The following is a 13,310-nucleotide window of genomic DNA, read 5'->3' on the forward strand; positions in this document are numbered from 1 at the left end:
GGGTGATGGAAATAGTATATGACTTGATTTGTGTATTAGTTTCATAAGTTATATATGTGAACCCAACAGTATCTGAGATAGGCCTCAGTCAATCTAGAGAGTTTATTTTGCCAAGGTTAAGGATGCACCCGTGACCCAGCCTCAGGAGGTCCTGACAACCTGTGCCCAAGGTAGTCGACGTACAGCTTGCTTTTATACATTTTAGGGAGACATGATACATCAATCAATACATGTAAGGTGTACATTGGTTCAATCTGGAAAGGTGGGGGAACTTGAAGCAGGAAGCTTCCAGGTTACGGGTAGATTATTATCAATAGAAAGGAATGTCTGGGTTATGATAAGTGGTTATGGAGACCAAGGTTTTATCTCATAGATGAAGCCTCCAGGTAGCAAGCTTTAGACAGAATAGATTGTCAAAGTTTCCAATCAGACATAAGGTCTCTGTTAATGTTAATGCCGGTCAGCTTTTCCTGAATTCCAAAAGGGAGAAGGGTATACTGGGGCATGTCCAACCTTCCCTTCCATCACGGCCTGAACTAGTCTTTTCAGGTTGACTTTGGAATGCTCTTAGCCAAGAGGAGGTCCATTCAGATGGTTGGGAGGGCTTAGAATTTTATTTTTGGTTTACAGTGAAGACTTATCAAGCCATACACTTAAATAAGTATGTTATTAAATGTAAACTATACCTAAATAAAGATTATATTAAAAGAAATTAATGCAGCTAACTGTGACCCCTGGCAAAATAAAATAGTGTATATGTACGTACATATACATGCAAAGAAATGAGTTGAAACTAGAAGGATGCCAATCAAATGATAACATGGTCACCTTGGGGTCAGAGTACATTTGGGGATGAGGGGAGCTGTAAAAGCAGACTTGGACCTTTTCTTCTACAAGTACTGTGTCATTTGAATTTTGGAAAGAAAAAAAAACCTCAGAAGGAGGAGAAGGAGCAGGAAGAGAAGAAGATGGATCTTAAGTGATTTGCCCGGGAGCACCTTACGAAGATGAGATTCAAGTCTAGGTCTAAGCTTTCTAATTCCGTGAGTGGGAGTGACCCACATCCAAGAGGAAGCTCAAAAGGAAGATGTTCTCCATCACCTCTTGCTCATCCTGACAGCATGCAAAACCACATCCAATGCAGCTCAGAAAACTCCAAAATTGCCCAATTTCATTGGAAACACTTAATGCTGTGGTTTCCAATTTCAATTGTAAAGTAGATATGTAGGCCATTTTTACCATTAACTTCTCAGAAATGGAGAGAGCTCTCTTTCCGCCTCCTCCCTCTCTGCTGCGGCTTTGGTGAAACGTGCACTCAGGCTCACCTGTCTCAATGATCTCCAGTAAGTACACATGAGCAGAGAGGCCTCAGCTCAGCTCTTCCTGGTCCCACCAGGGTTGATTCTTTGAGAATTATAGAATGCCACATCCTAGGCCCCCCAAAGAAATCCTGCGTCTTACCCCCGGAAATGTGAATCATAGCAAATTTCAAATCAACCATTGTTTAATACTCACAGACTGGGCACATCCAAAAACATATTTTCAGTTTTACAACAGTACCTGCTGCATATCGGCACTATTTGTGGAAGCAATAAATCGACACGGAGCTGAAACACAAACAAATGCCAAATTGCTTGTATAACACTTGATTTTCTTTCTATTTCTTTATTCAGTTTAGTTTTGTTTTGCTTAACTCTAAACTCACCAGCCAGAAGCTCCCTTGAAATGTGGGTATACAGCCACTAGGTGGCAAGAGAGAGTCTCCTGCCTGGAGGGAGGACCGCCAGTCTGTCCCTGGGTCAGGCTGGGGCCACCCCACTACCTGCAATTAGCATGGGGCTTTATGAACCATGGCTTTCTAATAAACACAGCATCTGTTTGATAGAGCCTCCAAAACAGGCCTTCCTAGTGATGAAAGACTGAACTTCAGAAGAAAACCTTCATGGCAGACATCTTCAGAGATGTTCCCAACTTAAGGTTCTGAACACAGACACTTCCCCAGAAAGCCACTGTTTCTCAGTCCCGGGAGCCTTGCTTTGCTTTGCTTACAGACTTGCTGTTCTTAACTCACACTACAGCCAAGATAACATCTGTCTCTTCTCTTACCCTCCATTTCAATATAAAGGACTCCTCACTCTTGTTGCTTCCTATAGGCTACCCCTCCACAGGGAGAAATAGCTGATTTAACAGCAGTCAATATCCCAAATCTGGAACAGGGAGAATGGAAGCATTGAAAAATTGGAGAATTTAGGCCGGGCACGGTGGCTCACGCCTGTAATCCCAGCACTTTGGGAGGCCGATGTGGATGGATCACTTAGGAGTTCGAGTCCAAGCCTGGGCAAAATGGCGAAACCTCATCTCTACAAAAAAAAAAAAAAAAAATCCCAGAAATCAGCCGGGCATGGTAGTGCACACCTGTAAGTCCCAGCTACTCAGGAGGCTGTGGAGGCAAGATTGCTTGAGCCCTGAGGTCGAGGCTGCAGTGAGCCAAGATCACACCACTGCACTTCAGCCTGGTCAACAGAGTGAGACCTTGTCCCAAATAAATAAATAAATTTAATTTAATTAGAGGATTTAAGGATTTTCCCTACACACACCTCCTTATTTTCTCTGGCCCTTTCTGACTACTCTCCCTAACTCCCTGCTCATCTGGTCTCCCAAAACCACTCCAGAAAAAAAAAAGGATGGGGACTAAAGGAAAGCCAGGTGACAGTGCCAGTGTGACAGATGACAAAGCCTCTGCCTGACCAAACCTTAGGTCCCTGAACTTTCTCCAAGCCCTATCTGTGGACTTACCTATAAAACCAGTTTTAAAAACCCTCCTAAGCCAGTTTATCAAGATCCCCTTACCCTCAATATCCATCTGATTGGATTCTTCATCCCCCACCAGTCCCCAGGGATGTCTGATCACCAGGCCTTTCTTCAGCAAGAGTCGTTACTGAGTTCAGTCAGGACGCCCCCTCACCCCGATATGCCCTTTTAGTAATTCTTCATCCACAGGTTCCCACCCTGTCCTAGGCTCTACATTCCCATTTACCCATGCTGCATTCGGAATTGAGCCAAGTTCTTTTTTTTTTTTTTTTTTTTGAGACGGAGTCTCGCTCTGTCGCCCAGGCTGGAGTGCAGTGGCCAGATCTCAGCTCACTGCAAGCTCTGCCCCCCGGGTTTACGCCATTCTCCTGCCTCAGCCTCCCGAGTGGCTGGGACTACAGGCGCCCGCCACCTCGCCCGGCTAGTTTTTTGTATTTTTTAGTAGAGACGGGGTTTCACCGTATTAGCCAGGATGGTCTCGATCTCCTGACCTCGTGATCCGCCCGTCTCGGCCTCCCAAAGTGCTGGGATTACAGGCTTGAGCCACCGCGCCCGGCCTGAGCCCAGTTCTATGCTGAGGTCTTGCTTCACCTCTCACCATAGTCCTGAATAAAATTGGTTTTCACATTTAAAACCTGTCCAGTTCTGCTTGTTCCTTGACATGGGGTAATTTTTATTCTATGTGACAGTTTGCCTTACCTCAGCCTACACCCCTCAAAGCTGCAACTCTATGTTCAAGAACCAGACAGCCCTTTCCAACAGATAGGAAGAGGCTGCCCTGGTGAAAAGGAAAAGGCTCTGGGAGAAAGGAGAGAGCCCGAAGGCTGCCCCCTTCTCTAGACTGAGCTCTGGGATGGGTGGATGATAAAACCCAGATATATTTAGACATCTGAGGATGAAGAGGACTTTGCTTTGCTTCCACAGGGACCCCAAGGAAACTGCAAGCCCTCCAGAGACTAAAAACAGCAGAACAGCAAGAAATGGCAGCAAAGGTCTGGGCAGAATCATCCTATGTGGGCACAGACTCTGTAATACAGAGTCCCCTGTGGCCCCAGGAGAGTTTATAAGAAGATCCAGAGGCTGTCCTATTCCACATCTCAGCAGAGAGAGGCCCATGAGCCTAAAAGCTGATCATCAGGACAAGAAGGACACGAATGGTCCTGCAGAGTGAACCACGGGGAGCAAGGCCAATCACCAGACACCAGACCGGCCAGACACAGCTCTGCAGTTCCCCAAGACCACCACAGACCCATCGCCCCTCACCAATAGCTCCAGGCTGCATAGACCCCTCCACTTCATGGATGTCCTCAAAGGAGAAAGGGGAGGCAGGAGTGGAACCCTGACTTGGTTCAGTTGAAACAAAATGACTGCACTATTGTTGAATTGCTGAAGTTTACCTGAAAGAAATGAGATTAAGTTTTCGGCCACAACGCAAAACAAGAAATGAGGCTTCAACTGAGATTAAGGTGAGTTATAGGAAAATGTGCTCCCTTGAAGGACCTGTGAAATGTGTTCGCTATGAGAAGATGACCAGAATTCACGTTCTTAGCTGTGGGACTCAGGCTGACTCCTGTTTCCGGAGCTTGCACAAAGGGCAGGGAAACCCCTGTTTCAGGCACAGTGATTTCAATGTTTAAAAGAAAACGGATGGGCCCTGGCGATCACAGTAACATTTTATAAGTTTACATCTCTGTGAGGCAGGTAGTGTAATCCACATTTTGCAAAGGAGGAAACAGGCCGAGAGCAGTTAAATGGCCTCTTCAATGGGGCCCAAATGTTGGAGAACAGAGCTTTAACGGAATCCAGCAATTCTATACTTAGAACTGACTCTCTCTTTATTATATCTCACTACTACCTTGATATTTAAAACATTTAACTTTTTTCAATCAAAAACTAACAATAATTTAGGCATAATGACTACTATGTCATTTAATTTCTTGCTGATATTTTCAATATTCCATGCCAGGATTAATTTCAACTCCTAAAGAGCTAACCATGGCATCAACTCCCAACAACCATCCTTCCAGAAATGTTTTCCCCTTTCCTTTGTTCTAGAGTGGCACTGCCCTGTGTGGTGACCACTTGCCACATGTGGCTATTGAGCACTTGAAACTGGCTTGTCAGAATTGAAGTGTAAAGTGTAAACCACATACCAAATTTCAAAGAAGTGACACATAATAAAAAATGTGAAATATCTCATTAACCACTTTTATATTGACTATGCGTTCAAATGATAACATTTTGAATATATTGGATTAAATACATGGATGATGCTCCAACACTCACAGTCCCTTATCAAGTCTCCGCTTCACATTCTTGCACCTCTGACTTGGAAATAACACTGGTGTCTAAGAGCCTATTAATGTCATCAATAGGTTCTTGGAAACCACAATTTTTTTAAAAAATGACATATAAGAAAATGAATAACATTGAACAAAATGACATTATTCCAGGATCTGCTGCACATTGTTTCACTTAAAGTCAGTCTCCAAGAACCTATTGGTGATGTTCAGTGAGAACTTGCTGTCCTTCCTGTTTGCAGGTACCTGGGCAAGTTACTTAACTTCTCTAAGCCTGGTTTATGCCCCTGCAAAGAGGGAAGGATAATAATCACCAGTACTTAGTGATGCCGGAAGGAGAAAATAAAATAATAAATATGAAATGGCTGACAGTGTCCTTGTCACATAGAAGACGTGTGATCCACAGTAACTGCTATTGTCTGCCTCACTTCACTAGTAACGGTCCAGGGAAGCCTGTAATGTGCATGATGCAGCACATTCACATGCTGGACATGGGTGAAGGGAAAGGCCAGGCTCATCTGAATACAACAGGATGCTTGTGATGTTTTGAGGAGGAATCAAGGACTAGTTATTCACAGCATGGATCAAATGAGATAAGGCACGCGAAAGACTTTGTCAGTAGTAATGCATTACGAAATGCAGAGACTAGCTGTGGGTGACGATGAGTCAGACCCAGCTTCCCTCCGTGCCTGGCTGAAGTCACGCCATCCGTCTTGATGCCCTTACCCATCTATATAGAGGGAGCAACTGAGGCCCCTTCCAATACTGAAATCCTTTATTTCTGCTACTTTAGAAATAATCACATTTTTGGTAAATTCAAATGATCAAAGGATTCCATTTCCTAATGTTCAAAACTAGCTGCAGAAACATCTAAATGAATCAAACCAATAAAGTATTTATTGTGTATGTTTTGATTGCTGAAACCTCTATTTTGGCAACACACACACACACACACACACACACACACACAGAGAGAGAACCCATAAGCCTTCATCTTTCCTTGGATAAATGAGCCTTCCTGTCTGGCCGTTTAAGTCATGATTAAGTAAATGATTTCCAACTCGCCGTTTGTAGCAGTTCAGGTGGGTCCTTCCTGCGTGGCAGTGGTCCTCCTGACATGATTTCCTGTGTGTCAGTCTGTTACCATCGCAGCTTAAATGAGGAAACAAGAACAAAACAACCTCCAACCCCAAGAGACTATTGGAGGCAAAGGCTTCAGTCCCCAGAATCTCACACGTGGGGAGCCCGAGAGTCCAGCCCTGACCTTTTCTCCAGTAATAACACAAGAAACAACCGGCGCTGGCTTTATTTTGGATACGAAGAGCGTGCTTTTCCTTAAATCTTCCTTTAGTCAGGGCTACCCCTTCATGGACACCCCGACATCCATGGTTCCTGCTTGAGTCCCTGCTTCCATATTCCTGCACTTCTCACTTGAAACATCCCTGGAGTCTGTTAAGCAGCCATGTTTGGAAGTTCTTGGTGTGCAGGCGGATGTGTGCATGTCCTCTCTCTCAACAGGACACAAGCTCCCCGAGATCAGACGGTATGCCTCCATGCCCCTTCCCAAGCCTCCCCAGCAGCACTGAGCATGTGAGGGGAGCTGGGGCCCAGGCCATGATGGGAAGCACTCTCTGCCTAAAGACTAGGGTGCTATACCCTCAACTGTGGGAATGAGCCCCAGCTCTGGTGTCTGCCTTGGTTCTTCCTCCTGGACAGTCAACATGAACTCCTCACCCCTCTTATCCACTTTGCATAAACTGAAAATAACAAACCCAGGGCTCTTTCTGTCATAGGAAAGGGGTTTTTTGGTTTTTTTTTTATAAGATTAAACAGAGATGATTCAACACACCCAGGATATAACACATGGGCCATGAGTCAAGGCCAGGCATTGCTCTGGTCAGCCTGGTTGTTTGGGCCCCCTTGGCAGGGCTCTCTCCTGAATCTGCCCCCTCAGCCTCCCCATCACCACGGCATGTCCAGCTATGGGTACAAGGCCTGTAAATGGGGAAGTGGGTCAAAAGACATAAAGATCCCTTCCCCGTCCCAGTGAAATATATTTGGATAACAGACAGCATTATCCCCCGTGTGTCTTGCCCAGGGCCCAGAGCCTCCACTTGTTAGAGGCAGAGAGAGAATGGAGAGCCCCTTCATTAGATGGAGGACATCACAGGTGGGCAAGAAACTGCAAGCTTGCACTGAGGCCTAGCCTTGAAATAGCAGCACCTGCCGGCACCTGTGGTCTGGGGACAGGGTCACAGGATGGAGGGGCCTCCTAAGCCTTTTATCTCTATGTACTAAGTACAACCCATTTTCTTACCTCACAGAGCCAGGTCAGCCTCTGTGAGGTCCTGGTGGCAAAAGGAGAAGTGTCTGCCCACCTGCCTGTGGTGGGGTGCTTGTGCTTGCATTCCTGGGAAGCTGTTGGTTAGCTGTGCAATAGGCCCCTCTGACCAGCTCACCCTCTACCTGCACACCTCAGACCCAGCTGCAAAGATCCAAGCACTGATGGGACCCTCTGGTAGCCTGATGCATGGGCGGCCCCAGATTCCTCTCTCATCTGATCTGTCATGGAGGGCTCCCCAGTTGAGAGTCCTCAAAAACACAAATCTGATTGACAAGCTGCCTGCCTGTCTGCCTTCAGCTAGTCTACCTGCTGCTGCCTTCAGGTTTCCTCCCAGCGTAGCTTGGACTCGCCTTGGATTGCCTGATATGGCAGGTGCACTGCTCTCACACCAGCCAATCATCTGCTGCTATAGAGCCTAAAATGAACCCAGAGAGCGTAGGAGCCTGGTCAGGTCACCAGCAGTCCATAGGGTTTGTAGTCCTCTGATTTTCTACCACCTCGGCCTCCACCATCACTACCATGACCACTTTTGACCCCCAGGCCCTCTGCTGGGATTTCCTACAACCACACAGCTTCCTGACCTCTTATTCCCGCTTTTGCTCTCTTCTCCAAGAGCCAGCTCAATGGCTTGTGGGTACACCCCATTCCACTCTGTAAAGGGGCACAAGGCCCAAAGCCAAACCATTCCTTCCCAAAACTCTGGGACTAGAAAACCTAAAAACTGGCAAAAGTCCTTCCTTCCTCAGGGCCTCTGGGGTCTGGTCTCCTTGAAGGACCCTTCCAGGTGGCTTAGGACATGTTAAGTGGGCTCCTGCTAACCCCATGCCAGCATTCTCCCAACAGCTGATGACAGGCTACTCTGAGCCCAACTTGGGCACAGAGCAGAAAGGACAAGTAGCCTATGAGCCCCAGTGAACACCTCCAGTCGCTGTGTCTGTGTCTGTATCTTTGTGAGACAGTCATATCTAATATCTGCAACAATGATTTTCTGAGATCAACCCTGGTGTCAAGCTTCCTGAGCTGGAAGTCCCATAAACCACTAAAATGGTATGCTTGAAGAAAACTATTGATGGTAGTAGTATCTGGGCTGCAATCTCTCAGCAGAGGCAGAGCATTTTACTTTTCACAGTGAACTCTTTTGCACTGTTGAATTTCTTACTCTAAGCTTGTATAATTTTTTAAAACTAATAAAATGTCCTAGGAATTTCCATATTATACTATCCAATTTGCATACTCTGGGATTCCAGTTGTAGCATAAAAATCCTTATTCAACTATGCTGTAATCCATATACATGTGAAATACAGCCATGATGCTTAGAACCAAGATTAATCCAAGGGGATTTCCTCACTCAGCCAGTGTGCACTCAGCTCTGTGCTGTAGGGACACTGAAGTGGCATGGGCGGCACAAGCCCCTGTCCTTGTTGAAGTAGGAAGCCTATTCAGAGAAAGTGGCCATGTCCTAATTCTTCGGGAGGCCCCAAAAGAAAGAGTGGGGAAAGTGGAGCAGCCCCAGAAGGGCAGGTTTATTACTAGCACAAAAGGACCCTGATCTAGGACACCCCCAGACATACTACTTAGATAGAGCCATCCTACTCTTCAACAGCACCTCTCTTTTGTACCTGAATTTAATTCCTTCGAAACACTATGAATGGGTATGTTATTTAGCTTGACGTAATCATTTCACAATGTACACATAGATCGAAACATCACATTGTATACCATAGACATATATGATTTTTATGTGTCAATTATGTATGCTTTAATAATGCTGAGTGGAGAACAGTTTGAAACAACAAATTAAATTCTTAGGTTTCAAACCAACCTCCTCCTCTCCATCATGAGGTCAAACTTGGCCACCACATCCATTGCTTGGAGGGTTACTGGCCCGTGTTCCTTAATATCACATAGGATCATTTCCTTGGGGATGACTAGCCTAATATTCCAAGATTTCCTGGGGGGCTCAAGGCTCAAGAATTGGGCATTTCCTCTAAGACATGCCCACACATCTCCAAGGAAAATGCTATATGTTCTCTTTCTCTACCTTTCCATCCCACCTCCACCGGGACGATCCTTTGACTGCTGCAGTTACCGTGACTAGCTAGCTCTTCCAGTTCTCCCAGCAGAGCTGTTCAAGGAAAGTAACACTCTAGGAAGCCATTTGGCCTCCACATGCCCTCAGCTGAACTACAGGTCTGGGCAGGGAAGGCAAGATGCCCCAGAGACGTCACCCGGGGGAATGGCAGGGCAGGCATCGGAATGGGTGCCACGGCATCTCCCAGCACTCTCTCTATCCTGTAGTCCCCAAGCTTGTCCTCAGAATGTCAACCAATAATCTGGAGCTGTTTTTCCATGACATAAGTGAGGCCCCGGAGGCCCTCTACCAGCCCACTAGTGCTTCTGCTCTGCCTGGATTAGGCAGAATCAGAAACCCAGCCCCAGTGCGAGTCACCCCCAACTCACTGCTAGTCATCCTTTACCTAACAGTCTTGATGATGAAAATGCCATTGTACCCCCAGAATTACATCAGGCTGGGAGTGTTTTCCTAAGCACGCTATCCCTAGGGCCTCATTTCCACTCTCAATCTCCATGCCCCATTGTCATTTGGAAAAGTTGGAAACTATCAGGAGAATAACTCAATAAGTCATTCTGCATCTCATCACTATCAAAGGACAGGAACCCCTGGAAAGAACAAATATAGGAGAGCATGGATCTGGGGATTGAAGATGCTGCTATAATCTTGGGCAGCAGCTACCTATGAGCATGCACCCCTTCAGATCAGGCTTGGCATAGGATGACAATACTTGCCAAGCACCATGACTGTTAATGCAATTTCTTAAGACTCTGTCTTCCTTACACTGCTCCAGGCCCTCAGGGGCCCATGACTATGCAGAAATGACCTTGAACCTGGAGGCCTGGAGTAGGGTCATTTGCTGAGTAAATACAAGGGAAGGCAGGTGAGCCATGCCGACGCAGCCGTTCATAAGCCAGGCTCTCTCAGATGCCTTCCCTCCGCTCTCCCACTCTGCACTACTTCATTAACCCTGCTCTCATTGAAATTCCTAGAACCACCTTAATCCTCATGCAAAAAAAAAAAATTAGTCTGAGTCTTCATGGATTCTTAAGACCGCATGGCTTAAACCCTGTTCAATTCCATTACCTCCTCTTCTTTGATGTTGCCTGCTGCTGTCCAGGGCCAGGCTGGTCTCCACTGGGTCCTCAGCCATCTCTGCTGGCTCCATTCAGATCTGCCCTCCAGAGTTCAATAATCCCTAGAAAGGATTAGTGTTGCTGGTTTGCATTTATTTGTTTATTTATTTATTTATTTATTTATTTATTTATTTATTTGAGATAGAGTCTCACTCTGTCATCCAGGATGGAGTGTGGTGGTACAATTATGACTTACTGCAGCCTCAACCTCATAAGCTCAAGCAATCCTCCCACTTCAGCCTCTCAAGCAGCAGGGACTATAGGTGCACACCACCACATCTGGTTAACTTTTTTTAATTTTTCATAGAGACAAGGTCTGCGTATGTCACCCAGGCTGGTCTTGAATTCCTGGGCTCAAGAGATCCTCCTGTCTTGGCCTTCCAAAGTGCTGGGATTACAGGTGTGAGCCACTGCATCCAGCCCTATTTATTTTTAATTTGGATTCCAAAGATTCCTCCAGTGGCATCTTACTTTGGAAATAAATTACAACAATAATATTTATCAAGCATTTATCAAGCCCTTACTACATGTGAAGCCCTGTAGGAAGTATCACTTGATAACATATAAGTGTTGTTTATCACTTATATTCCCAACAACATATTCCACAAGGTTGAGGTTCTTATTATCCTCATTTCACTGACAGACTTGCTCCAGTCATAGGGTAGCATGTTCCAGGTATATCATCCAATCAAGTTTGCTATTGTTTCCCTACTGATGTGAGTCTGTGATGTCTATCAGTTACTAAGAAATCCACATGTTCAACCACTGCCTGGAGGATCATCCCAAGAGTATATCAAATTAAAGTTCAGGCATATCCAAACTTTAATTCATTAACTCCTGTTACATCACTGCCCTTCCACTCCAAAGCAAACCAATATAGCTTCTCATCCCCCTGGTTTCCTTGTGGTGTTGAATAATGTAACTCAGTGGATCAACCTAAAAGTCTCAGAATTATCCTCAACTTTGCTTCCTCAGCCCCCACGTGCATCCAGTTGGTCACTATGTCCATTCTGATTCTACTTTAAACGTATCTCAACTACCTCCCTTCCATTCTGTTCCCACCACTGCTGCCTTATCTCAGGGCCTCGTCATTTCCCCCCAGCCTCCCTGTCTCCCTGCCTTGAGCCTAGACAACTCCAGTCCTTTCTCTACCACAATGCAAAACATGAACTTGCTAAAATGCAGATCTGATTTTGTCACTCATATTTCCCTACTAGTAGGCAACTACTACCCAAGGTCCTTCCTAATCTGGTCCCTTCCTGCTTTCCCAGCCTGATCTCTCATCACCTTCCTGCTGAGACCCTGCCTGCCTGAAGGGCTTCTGCCTGACATTCCCCATCTCCCCTTGTCTACCACTCTTCCTTCAAGATTCAATGCAAGTAGTAGCTTCCCAAAAATGTGCTCCCCTTGGCCAGGCACAGTGGCTAATGCCTGTACACTTTGGAAAGCCGAGGTTGGAGGATAGCTTAAGGCCAGGAGTTTGAGATCAGCCCAGTCAACGTAGTGAAACCTCATCTCCAAAAAAGAAAAAAAAAAAAGTGTTTCCCAGTGCTCCCAGACTCAATCACCTGGCCCTCTTCTTGGTGCCATGCACATACCTCCATCAGACATTGGTAACATTATCATCATTATCAAGTATTTTCTTCTGTCTTCCCTAAAAGTACTGTGCACTTCTTGAGATCAGAGACCATGTCTTACTCAACTTTATATTTCCAAAGCTTATCATAGTAGGATAAGCACTGCATAGTAGAATCAAATGCACAGCCCTCTTCCTTGAGGTTCACCGGCCCAATCTCTCCTATGTTGTAAGTCAACCAGATTGTGTCCGGCTTGGCAGTGACCTGAAAGTCCTAACTCCTCTCCTCCCCTCTTCTCTATACCTGAGCTAATAGTTAAGCCTGGAGTAGATGTCAGTAGTATGTATCTCTAAGTAAGTTCAAATTATTTCTTGGGCATATCCCTTTCAGTAAATGGCTCAGTACTTCTCCACACTATACAACTCAATATTTTTGTAGAATTCAGACCATTTTGCAACAAAATTAGATATGGCTTTGAAATAGGTCAAACCACTATAGACAACAACAGCCTACACTCCACAAATTGTACGCCTACCAGCTTTTCCAATCAATAGTCTAAAACATGGGAAAGTTTCTTTAAAACTGTAAATTGATATTATTAACTTTTTTTTTTTTTTGAGACAGTCTCACTCTGTCGTCCAGGCTGGAGTGCAGTGGCGCGATTTCGGCTCACTGCAACCTCCGCCTCCTGGGTTCACGCCATTCTTCTGCCTCAGCCTCCAGAGCAGCTGGGACCCACCACCACACCGGGCTAATTTTTTGTATTTTTAGTAGAGAGGGAGTTCCACATGTTAGCCAGGTTGGTCTTGATCTCCTGACCTTGTGATTCGCCCACCTCGGCCTCCCAAAGTGCTGGGATTACAGGCATGAGCCACCGTGCCCAGCCTGATATTATTATTATGATTATTATTTTATTAGTATACTTTAAGTTCTAGGGTACATGTGCATAACGTGCAGGTTTGTTACATATGTATATTTGTGCCATGTTGGTGTGCTGCACCCATCAACTCGTCAGCACCCATCAATTCATCATTTATATCATGTATAACTCCCCAATGCAATCCCTCCCC

General features: G+C 45.6%; 1 long non-coding RNA gene across 1 annotated transcript in view; it reads right to left on the reverse strand.

Annotated features, from left to right (window-relative positions):
* Positions 1-1,518: 1,518 nt before the first annotated feature.
* LOC108541810 (uncharacterized) overlaps positions 1,519-13,310 on the reverse strand; it is a 26,292-nt gene continuing 14,500 nt past the window's right edge. Inside the window, exons 2-4 of the long non-coding RNA XR_001889070.1 lie at positions 10,614-10,725; positions 4,075-4,208; positions 1,519-1,607 (exon numbers count right to left, since the gene is read on the reverse strand). This is a non-coding gene — a long non-coding RNA (uncharacterized LOC108541810). The remainder of the gene's footprint in view (positions 1,608-4,074; positions 4,209-10,613; positions 10,726-13,310) is intronic.

Source organism: Rhinopithecus bieti, unplaced genomic scaffold, assembly GCF_001698545.2.
Source record: "Rhinopithecus bieti isolate Rb0 unplaced genomic scaffold, ASM169854v2 scaffold_20362, whole genome shotgun sequence".
Taxonomy (NCBI): domain Eukaryota; kingdom Metazoa; phylum Chordata; class Mammalia; order Primates; family Cercopithecidae; genus Rhinopithecus; species Rhinopithecus bieti.